The following is a 15,901-nucleotide window of genomic DNA, read 5'->3' on the forward strand; positions in this document are numbered from 1 at the left end:
AAATATCAATCTTCAAAGTCTATTATCCAAAGACATTGTACATCAATACTTGATTTGAATTATGGAGAGGGGCTGTACTTTCATTTACACGGTATTCCCCAAGTAGCCAGATAATATCAATACCTTGCATTTATACGACGATCATCTTCCCAGATGGCTTCATTAAATTGTATGTTTTATGAGACCCACTTTCTGAAATGTGGCCATCTCTGAATGAGAATGATACTCCCGGGTAACTTGGGGCAAGGGAAAAATCGTGTTTTGCATTTATGTGTCTATCAATGCTCATAAAAATCTTTAGTTAGCAATCATTTCCTGAGCATCTGTGTGGGCAGAGCCTGAGACAAAGCTCTGTATGGTAACATACGGAAGATTAAAAGGTGTGGTCCCAACCCTCCAATACCTCAGTCTCTATTAAAGGCAATTTTTCCATTTCACAAATGTGAAAACTTGAGGCCAGAGAAGTTTAGAGAATTGGCAGAGATCATATGGTTAATTTTCCAGAAGTGGTAATCCTTATTTCCAGGTTTCGATGTGAGTAGTTTTGATAATCACATCCAAAAATGTTTAAAATATCTCAAAGATGTATTTAAGTGGAAAGGTTAAGGCTTGGATTTTACTTAAGGAAGAAAAGACCAGCACCAAAAAAAAAAAAAAGAAAATGAAGAAGGGTCTCTTATGTCATCGACATAGATTATAAATATTATTAAATATCTAGGACTGTGATAATTGCCTTGAGGGGACAAAAGACAGGCAGAATTCCAACTGTAAAGAGCTCGGCTGACTTTGGAAGTAGACTATTTGCCTATACATGGTGGTTTCAAGGAAACAGGGAACCTGACTTAATTTGTTGTCTTAGTTCATTACCTTGTAAAACTGCAAGTTCCCCCAGGAGAAGTAACACATGAAGCCATGCCCAGCACAATGTTTGGCACGTGACAGTCACTCCATAAAGATTATTAGGAATTTACCTTGTGCGGATACGTTTATCATAGGCTTTCTTGAGAACTTAGGTTTTCATGAGCTTGAAGGGTGGGTAGGGTGGTGAATGCAGAGGGTAGGAGTAATGGGTACCAAAGAAGGGAAGAAGAAATAGTCAAGAGTGAAAAGAAAGCAGAAAAGAAAGCCTATGGGACTGGGAAAACCTTGTCTTCCTTTTATAATCTCTTAGGGACTTCACTGATGTATAGTGTATTGCATATCTGGAGATATGGGGATATAAGATTATTTTATATAAAATACCTACAAGACCATACATCACAGTAGAAATTCTAACTCTAATACTGATCTCCTTGGGATTTGGGGCAAGTTGCTTCACTTAGCTGGGTCTTAGACATCCCATCAGTTAAACAAGGGTATAGAGTAAATGACCTCTAAGATAATGTTCTGTGTATAGAATTCTGTTTTTCTACGTAAATGAGAATATGGGACCATTTGGAACAAGACGCAGTGGAGCGATTGTCCTGACGCTTACTGAGCTTGAAGAAAGAAGGGATAATGTTAAAATCAAAGGTCTAGTGATCTTTTCTTAATGTACTACTACAGTCTGTTCAACACCTCAGTCTTCTGATCCAAATACATTGGATTCTATTCTGTCAACCTTAAAAGACCGTATCCAACTTCAGATGCATTTAGAATAATGGATGATTTATCTTTGTTCTAGATTTCTGTATTTTTTTTTCTTTCCTGAGCTGAGATCTTCTTCAACCATGTCTAACTTGTGGTTCTCTCAGTAATAAAAATTAAAAATGTTTTAGTTAAAAATAAAACTACAAATGTTAACTAAAAAACGTTATCTATGAAACATTCTAAATTTCCAAAACTTTTCCCACAAAGTAAAGTTGCTAAATTATATATTAAAATTATAAGTGCTAAAAGAATTCAGAGAGTAGAAAGATCATAATGGTTATAGGTAATCAGGAGAAGCTTCAAAGTGGAACTAGGGCTGCAAGTGTGGCCTTGAGGACATTTAAGCCTGGAATTCTTGGAGAAAGAGGCTTTCTAGTTCTAAGAGTATCTTACAAAGAGCAGGACTTCCAAATGCAGGTCTAAGGACCATTCTGGTCCAAGGAGTTTTCACTGATCATGACTACTAATAAAAGTCAAGGGCAAGGCAGTGAGTATGTCTGAAAACTAAATGTAAGCAATTTAGAGGACTCTTATTTTGAGACAGTGCCCTTCCTTCATTTTAGTGTTAACATACCCTTTTGTAAAATGACAGTGATTGTAGATGTTTTTATTCTGTGAAATAATGGCGTGAAATTTGGCCTTCATGTGATGGTCTCTCTCTTTCCCTTTGAAATTTTATAGACCCGTGAAATCCAAAGATCTGGGCACCACCAGTTAGGTGAGCATTTCCTGACATGTGGCCTTTCCTATAGCCCTCCCCCATGTAAGCCAAGAGGTTGAGGACAGCTTTCCAGCAGGGGTAAGGACCATTGTGTCTTAGGATTTTATTTCCCTGTTCCTGGCATGTTGTCATGGCAGTAAATGCTGTGCAGCCTTAGCCATGATGCTGATAGAGTTAAGCTCATTATGCTGGACCTAGGACGTGTCCCAGGCCTTTCAATGACATAGCAACCTAGAAAATACCAGCTGCTTTGTTGACTTTTATTTTATTTTAGAGCTCCATGCCACATTGGCAGCAGAAGCGTTGCCAGCCTGTTTACCAAAGTCCCTGCTTTGTACTGATTAAATAAAAGCACTATTTCACAACTCTTCCTCATTCCGTTGATGGAGAATGCCTGATCCTTGGATTTCTACTTTAGTACAGGCATGCAGAATTCCTTCCTCAGAAGCCACTCTTGGGTATTTAAAATGCCCCTTGACTCCAACATACAGGGGTGGGACCACCCCTCTAAGCCACCTAGTAAACACTCATTCCCCTCTGGAGGAAACACACATGGGGACACAGTGTTTTAGTACAAAGTTTTGTGGTTTTCCATTTCCACAGCTGTCCCTGTGTCTCCTGATCCCTTGCTAAGGAGCACATATAAGGAAATTTTTAATGGTGATCCTAGGGCTGGAGCTATAAAAAAAAAAGCAAATGAACTTTTATATTCTAATAGATGTTTTGCTATATATTTTAATATTTATATTTTATTATATGTTTAATAGGTAGCAAATTTTATACATGTTTTTATCAGCTCACTGTGATCTTTGAGCATTTATGGGGGAAAAAGACCTAGAAACACAAACTCTGAGTTCATGTTTCTCAATTCAAAGAAGAAGGAAAACTAAGGCCCAGATTAGGTAGTGACTAGCTCAAGGTCACCCAGCTATTTAGCTGAAGTGCAAGGACTTGAAGTTGATCTAGTGCTCTGTCTTCTACCTTCGTCCAATACCCCACTGGAACTGAAATCATTGCAATAGCCACTGCCAAGTACTTAACAATGGATATTTGATGGTGGTCCTTTAAGTCTGTACCAGGGTGGTTTTCAGTTTTTCCCTTCATCAGCACAGGAAGGCAAGGACATCGCACAGACTCTAATATTTCATGCTAGCTCTGGATTCCCTTGGTTTTATATTTCTGACTCTTCCCTCAGTTTCTTGTAGGGCTTTATGATTTAATTTAATTTCAGCTTATGGCTAGCTTTGGTACCCAGAAGAGTGGTAATTTGTCCTTTAAATTATTCACCCAGGGGAGTCAGTGTTCTTAGAAAGTGACGGCGGGGAGAACCCAGAAGCTTTGTCCCCTCAGAGGGATACACAACACACACTGATACCTCACTCACTTGTTCTCCCACCACAGTACCTTATCTCCTGTGTCCAACCCCGGTTCCTATAATACTTTGTATTTCTGCAGAGCTTTTCACATTCACAAATAAAGCAATTTAGACAGTATTTACACACTGACTAGTGACTAATTATACACCTACAAGCACTGCAGTCATTCTGGACAAGCAGCATTCCTCTACATTAGGTTCCCTGTAGGAACGTGTCTGAGAGTTATTTGTGGAGAGAAATTTGGGGCAACAGTCTTGGCTCCTACATTCAATTGTTCGTAGAGGAGTTTATATAATCTAAGATGCACCTCTGGACTGTGCAGCTCAGAGCTGCACCAGGGGCTAGAAGGTTTACAAAAGAAGAGAAAAAAATGGGTGACTGTGACCGTAGAGGATCTTATGAAAATTGCTGATGAAACCAGGAAAACAACTCACAGAGAACACAGGGTGTTATAAAGTCATCTGCCAGGGTGTTTGGTACAGATATACAGGTGCTGTTTTATGCAGAACTGGAGTACCGGATGGAGGTAATTATTATAGTTTTCAGTTAGAAGGATAAGAGCTGAATAATAATAAGAGCTACCATTTAATGAGTGCCTAACCTGTACTAAATTCTTCCCACATATTCTTTCATCTAATCCCACTGTCATCCCCTTGTATCACATAAAATTTACTAAATTTTACTAAGAAGTAAAATCGCATTCTTCAGATTACCTGGAGAGCTAGTCAGGGAGAGCAGGCATTTAAGCCACGTCTGTCTGACCATGCCTTTATACCTTCTGCACCCTAAGAGGGATGACAAGAGGCAAATACCTAGTGTGTATGTATGTATGTGGAAGTGGATTACACACAGAAGAAGGAAAGTATTGGTAGCATTCCATTTATAGGGACGCCAAGAAAAGAAATTAAACATTTTCAAAGTTTAAGTTTGGGCAATAGAGTGGGGTGGGAGCAATGGAAGTGCTCCTATTAAACTGATTTGGGTTCAGAGGGTCTCCTCTGATGAATCCAAACAGAAAATAGACAAGCAGTCATGTTCAAAGACTAAACAGCCATGTAAGTCTGTAAGAAAGTTACATGTTAATGTCCAGAATGAAGGGAGCCATGTAAAACATATGAAGTCATCAAAAAGGACTTGTCCACTTACGTGGCGGACGAAAAGCAAGTGACAGATGCCTTTGCTGCATGATGCTTGGTCTCTGTTCGCTGGGCTCTGCTAATCTGGTATGATGTTTTAAAATCTTGTCTGCAAATCTTCTGACACTGCTCTCATTGAGAGATGGAATCTACGTCTCCTCTCTCTGAATCTGCCAACCTTAGTGAGCAGTTGACCAACTGAGTATGGCAGAAGTGATACCCTGTGACTTAAAGGTGATGCAGCTGCTACCTGGTTGGATACACAGCAGTGAATAGCCGGAATACCTAGTGAGGATGTCAGACCCAAGCGTATCACCCTAAGGAAAGAACCCATTGGCTGAAGAGAAGCATTTCCCCTTGGGAGACCAAAGGGTTAGGAGCAAAGAGAAAAGTCAAAGTATGAGAACTATCAGGTCTCAGAAGGCAAGTAGAAGTGAAAAGTACAAATAAGTCACAGAGTCAGGCTGAAAACAGGTCAGACTGTCGAGTGCAAGCACTCAGGGTGAAGTTATGAACAATACAAATGTATGTGGCTCAGGACTGAGGTGGTGAGTCACAGATGGCCCAGAAAGGTGCCCCTGATTTAAGGAGCCCGGTAGACCCAGACATTTACAGTGTTAAAAGAGAAAAGGAAGAAAGCAGCACTGCTTATCTGCTTTAATTTCTACGTTTTCTCCAGCTGAAAGACTGTCAGATACGGAAGGAATGTGTAAGAATCTGTAGGGGCTGGCTGTTCAAAATGCATAGACATTTCATGACATTCATGATGAGGTGCATTTCTTAGACACTGAAAGGACTTTGGGATAAAACAGAGGAATTCCTGTCAATAATTTTTGAAGAATCCTGAGAATTAGGGAAGACTGAAAATGCACAATGTCTTCTTCTCAAAACAGAGGTGAATCCTGTGAACTCCGGAGATGGGCTTGACATCTGAGACCAATTATTAAGGAGATGATTTGTAAGCCTTTGGCAAAGAAAAACAGCATAAATTAGTGAGGATGAAGTGCTTAGCTTGAATTTCTACATGAACTTACCAACCTCTAACGATAGCACTCTGAATGTGAGTTGGGTGTACAGTAGGCAGAGTTCTTTCTGATGAATGGATTTATGTCAACTAAAAGGCAGGGCTCTCTCTAGAGCCCACCACAGGCCTCTGGCCTTGGCGCTGTACTACACAAATTGTTTACTAAGGACTTGGAATAAGATTATGATAGCATGATGGCATGCAGATACAGGCTGTAGATAACACAAAGCTGAAAGGCATTATGTTAAATGGTGGAATTTGTACCCCAGAGATCTTTATAGGTAGTAACTATGAACATGGTTTAAGAAGAAGAAATTCAACCCTTTTGAATTATAAACCCTTTTGTTTAGGCATCCACCCCTCACCTTCAATGCACAAGGTGGAAACATCCAAAACAGCCCCAATTCTACTCACAACTATAAAAGAAAAAGATAAAGAAAATGTGGTTTGTGCACATGGAAAGGATTTAAGAGTTGCTTAAATTTAACAACTCCATACAACTTAATAGTGGGATGTAGCTGCCAAAAAATGCTACTGTGATAGCACATTGTGTTAAAAGAAGCATCCAAAACAAGGGATGTGAGGATGCAACTCTGGTGTTTGTCCTGGAAGTAGCCCTATGGCAGGTAACTTGACAGACTGAAGTATGTCCAGAAGAAAGCAACAGTTATAGAAGGGGGCAGAGAAACTGTGCCATGGAAAATGAGTAAAGAAACAGTATATTTAGCCAGGACAAGAATCTGTGGGGAGCGTGGAATGGGAGGAGAATTGAACAATTTAAAAGCTGTCGCGTGGAATGGAATCAAGAGGTGGGAGCCATAAAGAAGCCGAGTCCAGTTGTACCCCAGGAGGAACTCTCTCAGACCTGGAGCTGTGCGTGCAAAGATGAAGAGGCGAGAAAGTCCCAGTCCTGGAGCCATTCAATAGAAATAAGGCCATTTGTCAAGATGTATATCAAAGTCATTAATTATAATACCCACAAAACTAGGATCTTTTATGACTTTATCAGATATATTCCTGACAACAGGAAGTATTGGGTTGGCCAAAAAGTTTGTTCGGGTTTTCCGTACCGTCTTATGGAAAAATCCGAACAAACTTTTGGGCCAAGCCAGTGCTTTAATGTTGAGGAAATGGAGGCTCAGAGAAGTCAAGCAACTGGCCAAAGAATACCCAGCTGGTGATAGAAAGCAGAGACCAGAATGTAGATATGCCTCCTTCTAAAGAGTGCTCACGCTTTTCCACTAGTGCAGGCTTCCTCAAAGAAAACTGAGCTCTAGCAGAGGACCAATCTTTAAAATCACAGAGGAGCTATGAGATCTATTGGAGCTAAGGTGTCCAATAAACCCTCTGAGAATATTAAGCATCACCAGGACTCTCCAGGCCATCACTGAGCAACATATACTATTTCTCAGTTTGGAATGTCTTTTCTACTGATGGTTCTGTCATACTAAAATTAATTTTATGAATCTAAGATCTGTTTCTGAAAAGTCTTAAGTTCTTTTAATTTTCTGTCATCATTATTAAAGCATTAATTGCTAGCCTTAAGAAAAAAGCAGTGCTTCTCAAATTCCAAAAGAACTAAATTTAATTTTATTTTTAATTTTATTTTTAATTTTTTTATTTTTTTGCAGTACGCGGCCTCTCACTGTTGTGACCTCTCCCGTTGCAGAGCACAGGCTCCAGACACGCAGGCTCAGCGGCCATGGCTCACGGGCCTGGACCGGGGCACGAACCCGTGTCCCCTGCATCGGCACGTGGACCCTCAACCGCTGCGCCACCAGGGAAGCCCTAATTTTTAAAATTAAAACAATTTATCAAAGTATAGTTGATTTATCACATTGTGTTAGTTTCAGATGTACAGAAAGTGATTCAGTTATATATATATATATTTTTTTTCAGATTATTTTCAATTATAGGTTATTACAAGATGGTAAATATAGTTTCCTGTGCTATACAGTAAATCCTTGTTGCTTTTCTATTTTATGTATAGTACTTTGTATCTGTTAATCCCATACTCCTAATTTATCCCTCTCCTCCCTTTCCCCTTTGAATTTAAAATCGTTTCAAATAATTTATTTCTATGGAAAATTATTTTAATAGTTCCTGTTTTGGGAAAATCTAAATCCCAAAAGAAATCTAAATTCAAGCCCTTGAACTTCTATAGGTGTGTTTTATGTCTATTACATCACCTACCTTATACATATATCTTTTGGGAAATTTTCAACTATTTAATCATTTGTGTCCTCCATCTGTTATCAGTGAAAATCCTCTGCTTTTATATATATATAACTGGCAAGTCAGAGGAAATTCTCTGCTACATTTTTCAGCCCCTTATAAAAGCAATATACACTTTTAGACAACTGTGAGTCTAGCTTAAGTTCAATAAGAGCTTAGAATACACACATTGCCTTCAGGAGAGTGAAAGCTGTATAAGCCCCTCATGTGTGATTCAGTTTGAATGAAGGAGTGTTGCAGAGCTGAAACGATAGTGTGGTGAATTAGCAGGAGAGAAATCCCTTAGAAAGCACCTTGTTATGTTTTTTGACCTCAAATTGTATGGGCCCTTGTAATAATTAATAGCTAGTATCGCCTCTTCTTTCTTGGTCTCTATCATTGCCTCTCTGACAAATAGTTTATAGTCTATAATCTTTCCAGTTGTCTTCTCACCCTGATGTTTTATACCTCAGTGACTTTGTCTCAGAGTTGTATTTTGCATTTGCTTGCTCATCCATGGTGACCTTGTTTGGGCTTTGTTTAGTTTATTTGTTGCCTGATGGTACATACCAAGCCTTACAGGGACCATTTGACTTTATATACATTGACTAAAGTCAATTTATTGACTTTAGTCATCACTGCTTCCTAACAGACCCGAAAAACGCCCTGAAAGGGTTACACCAAGGCCAGTACTAAATGGTGAATACCCTTCTCATTGCCCTCTTCTTTCAGAATATTGGAGGTTCAACCTGTATGTTCCCCATCCTGCCCCCCTCTTTGACCACATTTTTTTTTTTTTTCTGTAGCCAGCATTGATTATCACATCACTAATCATCACGGATTGAAGCAGTGCAAGCATGAGAATTCAGGTTAGTTTGCTGGCTTGTGACTAGATTGATTTATAAGCACCTCTGTCATTCCTCTTTTCTTCCAGTTTGTTTGAATGTGGTATAGAGCTAGCCACCAATTAAAAAAAAATTACAGTTAAGCTAAGGTCAGTAATTGCAGTAGACATTTAATGAGTTCACATGGAAGAAGATAAGCATCCCTATTATGAAATCACCTCACATTTGTAACTATTATCGAATAGTGGGTGATCTCAGTATACAGAGTTATGAAATGATAACTTATATTGAATATTCTGGGCATATTATTAAGAAAATGTATAAAAGCTTTACTTACAAATATACCAAGAATTATCGATCACTGTCTCAGAGTCTGTTAAGTTAATACAGTAGAAAAAATGTCTTTTATATGATCTAAAAGATGTAAAGCATGGTCCTGAGATCAAGATGAATTCTATTTAAAAATAAAAAAAGAGCACAGGATTAGGAATCAAAGATCTGATTGCTCTTCTGTCCCAACTAATAATAAACCCTGGGCAAGTCCTTTCCCTCTGTGAGCCTCCCGGTCTCCTCCCAGCGCTGACAAAGGATGTAAGAAGATCCTGAAACAGTCTCACAAAGAGAACAGACTTTTGGCTGGGGTGTGGGGAGGAGGGTAGGGGAGGGAAGGAGTGGGAGTGTGGGATGAGCGGGTGCATACTAGTATATAGAGGATGGATACACAACAAGGTCCTCTAGTAGAGCACAGGGAACTCTATGCAATATCCTGGGATAAAACATAATGGAAAAGAATATGAAAAAGAATAGATATACGTATGTAACTGAGTCACTTTGCTGTCCAGAAGAAACTAACACAGTACTGTCAATCAACTGTACTTCAATAAAAAAAAAAAAAAAAAAAAAAAGAGCCTGCACTCAGAGTAGAGGAAAAGCCCGCTTTCCCTGGCAGAGCCTCCTGCATTCCCGCGGCCAGCTGCCCCAGGCTCTTTTGGCCCCAGCCATTAGGCTGTGTGTCCACCAAGAGTTCATTGTGATTGTTATCAGTTGTGTTATTGAAATTACATAAAGTAATACAAAATTTGTAATTTGATGAAATGAAAATATGAAAAGGGTGGTTTTTGTTTCCTATGACAAATAAGTTGAAAGCTCTGGATACTTGGTTAAGGTGAGTGTTACTAAATAAACTTCTAGATGTATTAGATGTGGGCTTGGTATTTGGAAAAGACTGGAAGAACATTTAGAAGAGTTCAGTTCACAGGCATTTCGGAACCTATCGTTCTAAGACCACTTTAAACAAAACTAAAGACAGGGAGTTTTTGTATTCACTGGGGTGGAGTGAATTTGGAATATGCAAATTTGCCTGAACGCCAGCTTCTGGCTACATTTCCACAGGTACTTATTTCATACCTTTGAATTTCCCACTGCTCATTTCCGCCTGTGGGTGGGGTGTGGGATTACTTCACATGGTCAAAGGTGCTGTTCTTTGGGGTCCTGCCTTTTCAATTTGAGGTCTCTGACGCCAAAAGTTCGCAGCCAAGATGTTACATTGTCTCTTGTCTGAAAAGTCTGACAAACAGAATTTCAGTTTTTCCCAATCAGCAAATAATTTCAGGGCAAGAGTGGCTTCCTTGCTCTGCTTACTTTCCTGGGGTCCCATTTCCCCTTAGATTTTAGCCTGCTAATCCCTCTTTGTCTTTTTGGATGTTTGACGCTTTCAAGGTCCTACTTAAAATACATTCCAACAAACACTGTTTCCAGCGGGAGGCTTTTTCTTTATAACCTGGCCCACGTTAATGTGCTATATAGACTGTCTACAGGTCACCTACTCATGATTCTTGCTGAGAAACCAAACTGCCTTCTGAAATTGGCACGTCCCTCTGGAAGAGGCTGGTGCCAAGTCTGAAAGCTTAGAATGCCATAACTCAAACTTTTTCCTAAAGTAAAACTAAAACCACTGGGCTCCTCTGCATTATATATTCTGTCTCCAACATGCTAAAAGAACCAATAAATTTTAGATGGACAAATTGGTGGATAATGATTTTGCCTCTATTTCTTGATTTTTTTTCTTACCTTGTCAGTATTTTGAGGCACTTAAATTTACATAAATCATCTAATCAGTGCTTCCCAGTAAAACTTCATGTGATGATAGAAGTGTCCTATAATCTGCTCTGTCCATCACGTGGGTTATTGCACTCTTGAGATGTGGCTAGTGTAATTGAGGACCTGAATTTTTATTTTATTTTGATTAATTTAAATAGATGCATGTGTCTAGTGCCTGCTGTATTAGACAGTACAGATTCTAAGACAAATTTCTTTCTGCTCCTTCAGGATAAACACTTGTTATATAAGAAGGCTATATAAAAATAGTTTTCTGATCACAGTCTTCTCTCCAGATGCTACGTAGTTCATGAAACCAAAATAGTAGCAACCACTATTGACATAAAACAAATAACACACACAACAAAATTTTAATTAACCCAACAAATATTTATTGAACTCATATCACAATACAAACCAGGCACCACCCTAGGTACTGAAAAGTGTGCCATATGCCCTAAGAGCCTGCTTTCTATGTAGATGATTATGGATTGATTGATGACAGAGGATTTTATAAACAGCTTTCACTGTAAAACACAACTTCATTACTTCAACTTCCCCTAAACATATTAGAGAGGGATGTTTGACAGGATGTAAACATAGCCAACCACTAGCTCTGTGAGATGCTCCAAAGGGGGGAAAAAGCAAATGTTTCATGGAACAAATTGTGTCTTAGACTATTACAGGGTCTCAAAATTCCCATATTGACAATATCTGTTTAATTTTTTCTAATCCAGTGCTTACTAAATATGAGCACAGAATCCTATTTTTCTCCACAAATTCCTGTTAATATTAATTCTAAGGAATACATTTTGGGAATTGGAGAGTTATGCCAAGGAATTTTACAAGGCATAAATAAGCAAAAACTCTGGATAACCTATGATAGCTTTTTTCAAAGTAGCATTTGCAGATCTTTAGAGGACATGAGTGCATTCTCAGTGGTCCCTAAATTTACTGGAGAATTTTTAAATGATGTGATTTTAATTACATGATAACCTTCAAATATTAATACAAGCATGTTGTGAATCATGTTGATAAACACGTTCTAGCAGAGCACTGCTACATGATTTCTCTTAAGATTGGATTCTAATTGTCTTACATTGATTAAAAAACAACAGAGATGGATTTAAATTATCATTGGCTCTAAATGAAGGCCAAATAATGGTAGGGTAGACTGTACAAATAAAGGTTTAATAAAGAGAAGTAGTGAAAGAATTGGGCCATCACGTGATAAACAGTAATAAGAGCATGTTTTATCTCAAAATAATTCATTCTGTAGCAACTACTTCAGTCTTTATTGAAATGCTTCAGTTTCAAAAAACACCTTTCACATTACTATAATTTGAAGCTTACTTATTTTATGCTTTTGTTCATATTTATTTTGCAAATGTTTTGGTTTATAGAAGTAGGAGTTAAGCCTAAGGATCTTCTACCTAGTTTTATGTTTAGAACATTATAATTTTTGTAGGTTTGAGTAATATTATCAAAATGATTGAAGTCAAAACTAGGGTTACATACAAATTATTTATGTGTGAAAACACTGTTGTAGGATATTTCTGTTACAGTTCCGAATGCATCATATAGCATTCTTAAATATTTAGCCAATATTTAAAATTGGTTTGCATTCCATGGTTATGCATCATCTGTTAAATTTGCTGTGTGCCCAGGGAAGGTCTGGAAAGTATTAAAATCTCATCATAGATAATCATGAGTTGACTGTGTTTAATATCACTGCAGATAAAAATAGCTTTATTGAACTATTCAAATACAGCAAGGTCAGGTTTTGTGGATTTTTTTCCTCTTGATCTCTATTGTCTTTTAAAAAAAATTCCATACACAGCATACACACTATGCAAGGCATGCCTTCAACTACCACCTGGAGGTCAAGGATTCCAGATCTCTATTTCTATCCGTTTGGTCACTTGAATTCCAGATGCACATTTCCAGTACTCTATTCGACATTTTTACCTAAATGCTCAACAAGTATTTCAAACTCGTTCAACCCCAGATTCAATTCCTGTGTTCTTGTTCTAGATCAGTGGTGTTCACTTCCACTCTGTCCATCAAACTCAAAACTCTGAAGTCATCTTCCACTTCTTTCTTTTCCTCACCCTCATGTCAGTGGTCGGCAAGTCCTGCCAATTCTCTTTGAACCCTCACCATTGCCTTAGTTCAGGCTTGTACCATCTCTCAGATGATGATTGCAATAGCTGCCTACGTAGATCCCCTGATGCACCAGTTACCTTCAGTGCCAATCTAGCTTAAAATAGGAAGAACATATCTGATCTCAATGACAGTCCTCAGTTGACTTGCTTCTGCCTACATGAGCTGGCCTAGCTTCATTTACTGAGACTTCTGCCTTAAAAGGCTGTGAATTCAATGAAGGCAAGGGCTCTGTCTTGTTCATTTTTATTTCTCAGTGTTTTACAAAGTTTTTAGCGTGCAACTGGTGCTACATGTCGTTGAATGTTGACAGGGCACTAGTGAGTGGCTAAAAGCACAGGTTGTAGAATCAGACAGATCTAGATTTAATTTCTCTCCTCTGCCACTTAGTTGCCAAGTGACCCTGGGCAAATTAACTTTAAGACAGTGATTCTCAACTCTGGCTTCATATTAGGATTACACAAGGGATTTATTAAAAGGTCCTAGGCCCCCTGTCAGTCCAATCAAATCAGAATATATGGAGGGTGATGCTCAGGCACTAGAAATTGTAATAGATCCACGGGTGATCTTAAAATGCAGCCAGGGTGAGAATCGCTGCTCTTAGCCTTAATTTCTCATCTACTATATAGGAACTGTTTTGAAGGGGTTTTGAGCATGTGAAATGAAATGGAATTTAGCATAGTGCCTGGCACATGGTAAGTCATGAAATTAACACACAACCTCAACATGTAACCTCCTTCTCAATGGCTACCCACTATCTGCTTTGCCTTCCTTTCAGTTCCTGGAATGTACCAAGATTTTGCAGCTTTAGTGCCTTCACACTTGCTCTTCACCCTGCTCTTAGAAGATCTCTATCTTCAAGTCACACCTGAAGTCATACCCAGTCCCCTTTCACAGTATGGAGATGTTCATCATCTTTGTAGCACTTGTCTCAATTATACACTAATTTAACTATTTACTGTGTGTTTCCCCAGCTGTACTGCAAACTTCACAAGGCAGAAAAGGTTTTTTCCTCCTGAGGTCCAGTGCCAAGTGCCTGGGATGTGTATGACGTTCAGGTGATAGTTGTTGAGGGATGAATGGATTAACAAATGATCCATCCTGTAATCTCAAAAAGGCAAAAATCCTTGACTTTTTGTGTCCCACAACTATATGTATTCCTACATCAAAACACCACCAAAACTAGTACTATAGTCTCTAGTGTTTTGGGTTCTAGGTACTGACTAGGAAAACTCCAGATGCTTTTAATTTGGGAAAGGCTTCCAAGTCCAAGGTTCTTAGAGGCTTAGTCATCAACCCTTGGACAATCATTAATGTTAGTCTAACAATATCTCACTTCAACAAGGCAAATAAACTTTTGTGGGTGTTTGTGTTAGCTAAGTAAAAAGGTTTTTGTTTTCTAGTTTACCTTTTGTCCCACTCAGTTGGGAAACCAAACAATATGTAAGGTTAACGGAAAAAACTTTTCTGAAGTCACAGAATTAGCAAATCATTGATACTTTTGCCTATGAAGAGAATCTTAGAAATAATCTAGACCAATCCTTCATTTTACAAATGGGAATAAAAAAGCCTAGAGAAATCAATTTATTGGACATGATTATGCACTTACTGTCACAGCGCCAGGTTTCAATCCTTCACCAGTGTTCTCTCAGCCATATTACACCAGCTTCAAAGTAACCCAGTTATTCTGATTTCTCAGCATTCTTCATCAATTTATACTCTGGCATCAAGTAATTTGTGATTTTCATGTTTCCATGATAATAACAAATATCTAGTCCAAATTCATGAGTGTGACATTCAGATCTCATGTCTCAATACATCTGTCTATGCTCCAGGCTCCACCATCTATTTCATGTTTTTCCATCTCTGAGCTCCCAGAGAATGCACAGCTTCATCATATCTGCCTCCTTATCATGCATGAAAACTGTTGCCAAACTTAATCAGAAGACAGTGGCTCTCTGTATTTCTCCTGAGGGCTTTGTATTCTGCCTCATACTGAAGTAGGAATGACTGTGTTGGATGGAAGAACCTTAGGAACTGGGGGCCACACAGTTCTTGCTTTTTAGGTCTTGTCCCTCCTTGCAATCAGTAAATACTTAAACTAAAACAAAGGTCTCTCCAGGCTAAAATCTTCCATAAGGATTTCATTGAAGGCAATTTTGAAGTGTTTGAAAAAGCTGGGTTAGAGGAGGCAAGACCTGGATGAACAGGGCTCATGTTGCTTTAAAGAGAGCAATGATGTCAGGACAGTTTGAAGTTATTGTCTCTTTTCTGGGTTCTTTTCTGGGTGCTCTTCTCCTTTCTTTTTAAAATTCCTCCTCCATTCAGTATAATCCACCCACATCCCTTTTTTTACTGGTAGTGTGAAAATCTACAGGAAACAAATTTAAGACCTTTAGGAAACATTAGAGAAAACAAGAAAGGCCATACAAATACTTGCTTTGACGCATTTTGTTGCAAATTTAATTTCTCCTTCAATTTTCATTAATAAATGTACCAGTAAAAGCGACGACTGCCCGGTCAGCACAACAGCGGATCTACCAGCCTTTCACCACTCGACAGTCCACGCCTACAGCCGGCCGCTACCCTCGCGGAGACCGGAAGTTCTTTTGCCCCGGCTCGCGGGCCCACTACCTGGCGCCGGTGGGAACCGGAAGTTGTTCTGCCCCGATCGTCCGAGCGTATCCGCGTCGGCC

Source organism: Phocoena sinus, chromosome 7, assembly GCF_008692025.1.
Source record: "Phocoena sinus isolate mPhoSin1 chromosome 7, mPhoSin1.pri, whole genome shotgun sequence".
NCBI classification, from domain to species: Eukaryota; Metazoa; Chordata; class Mammalia; order Artiodactyla; family Phocoenidae; genus Phocoena; species Phocoena sinus.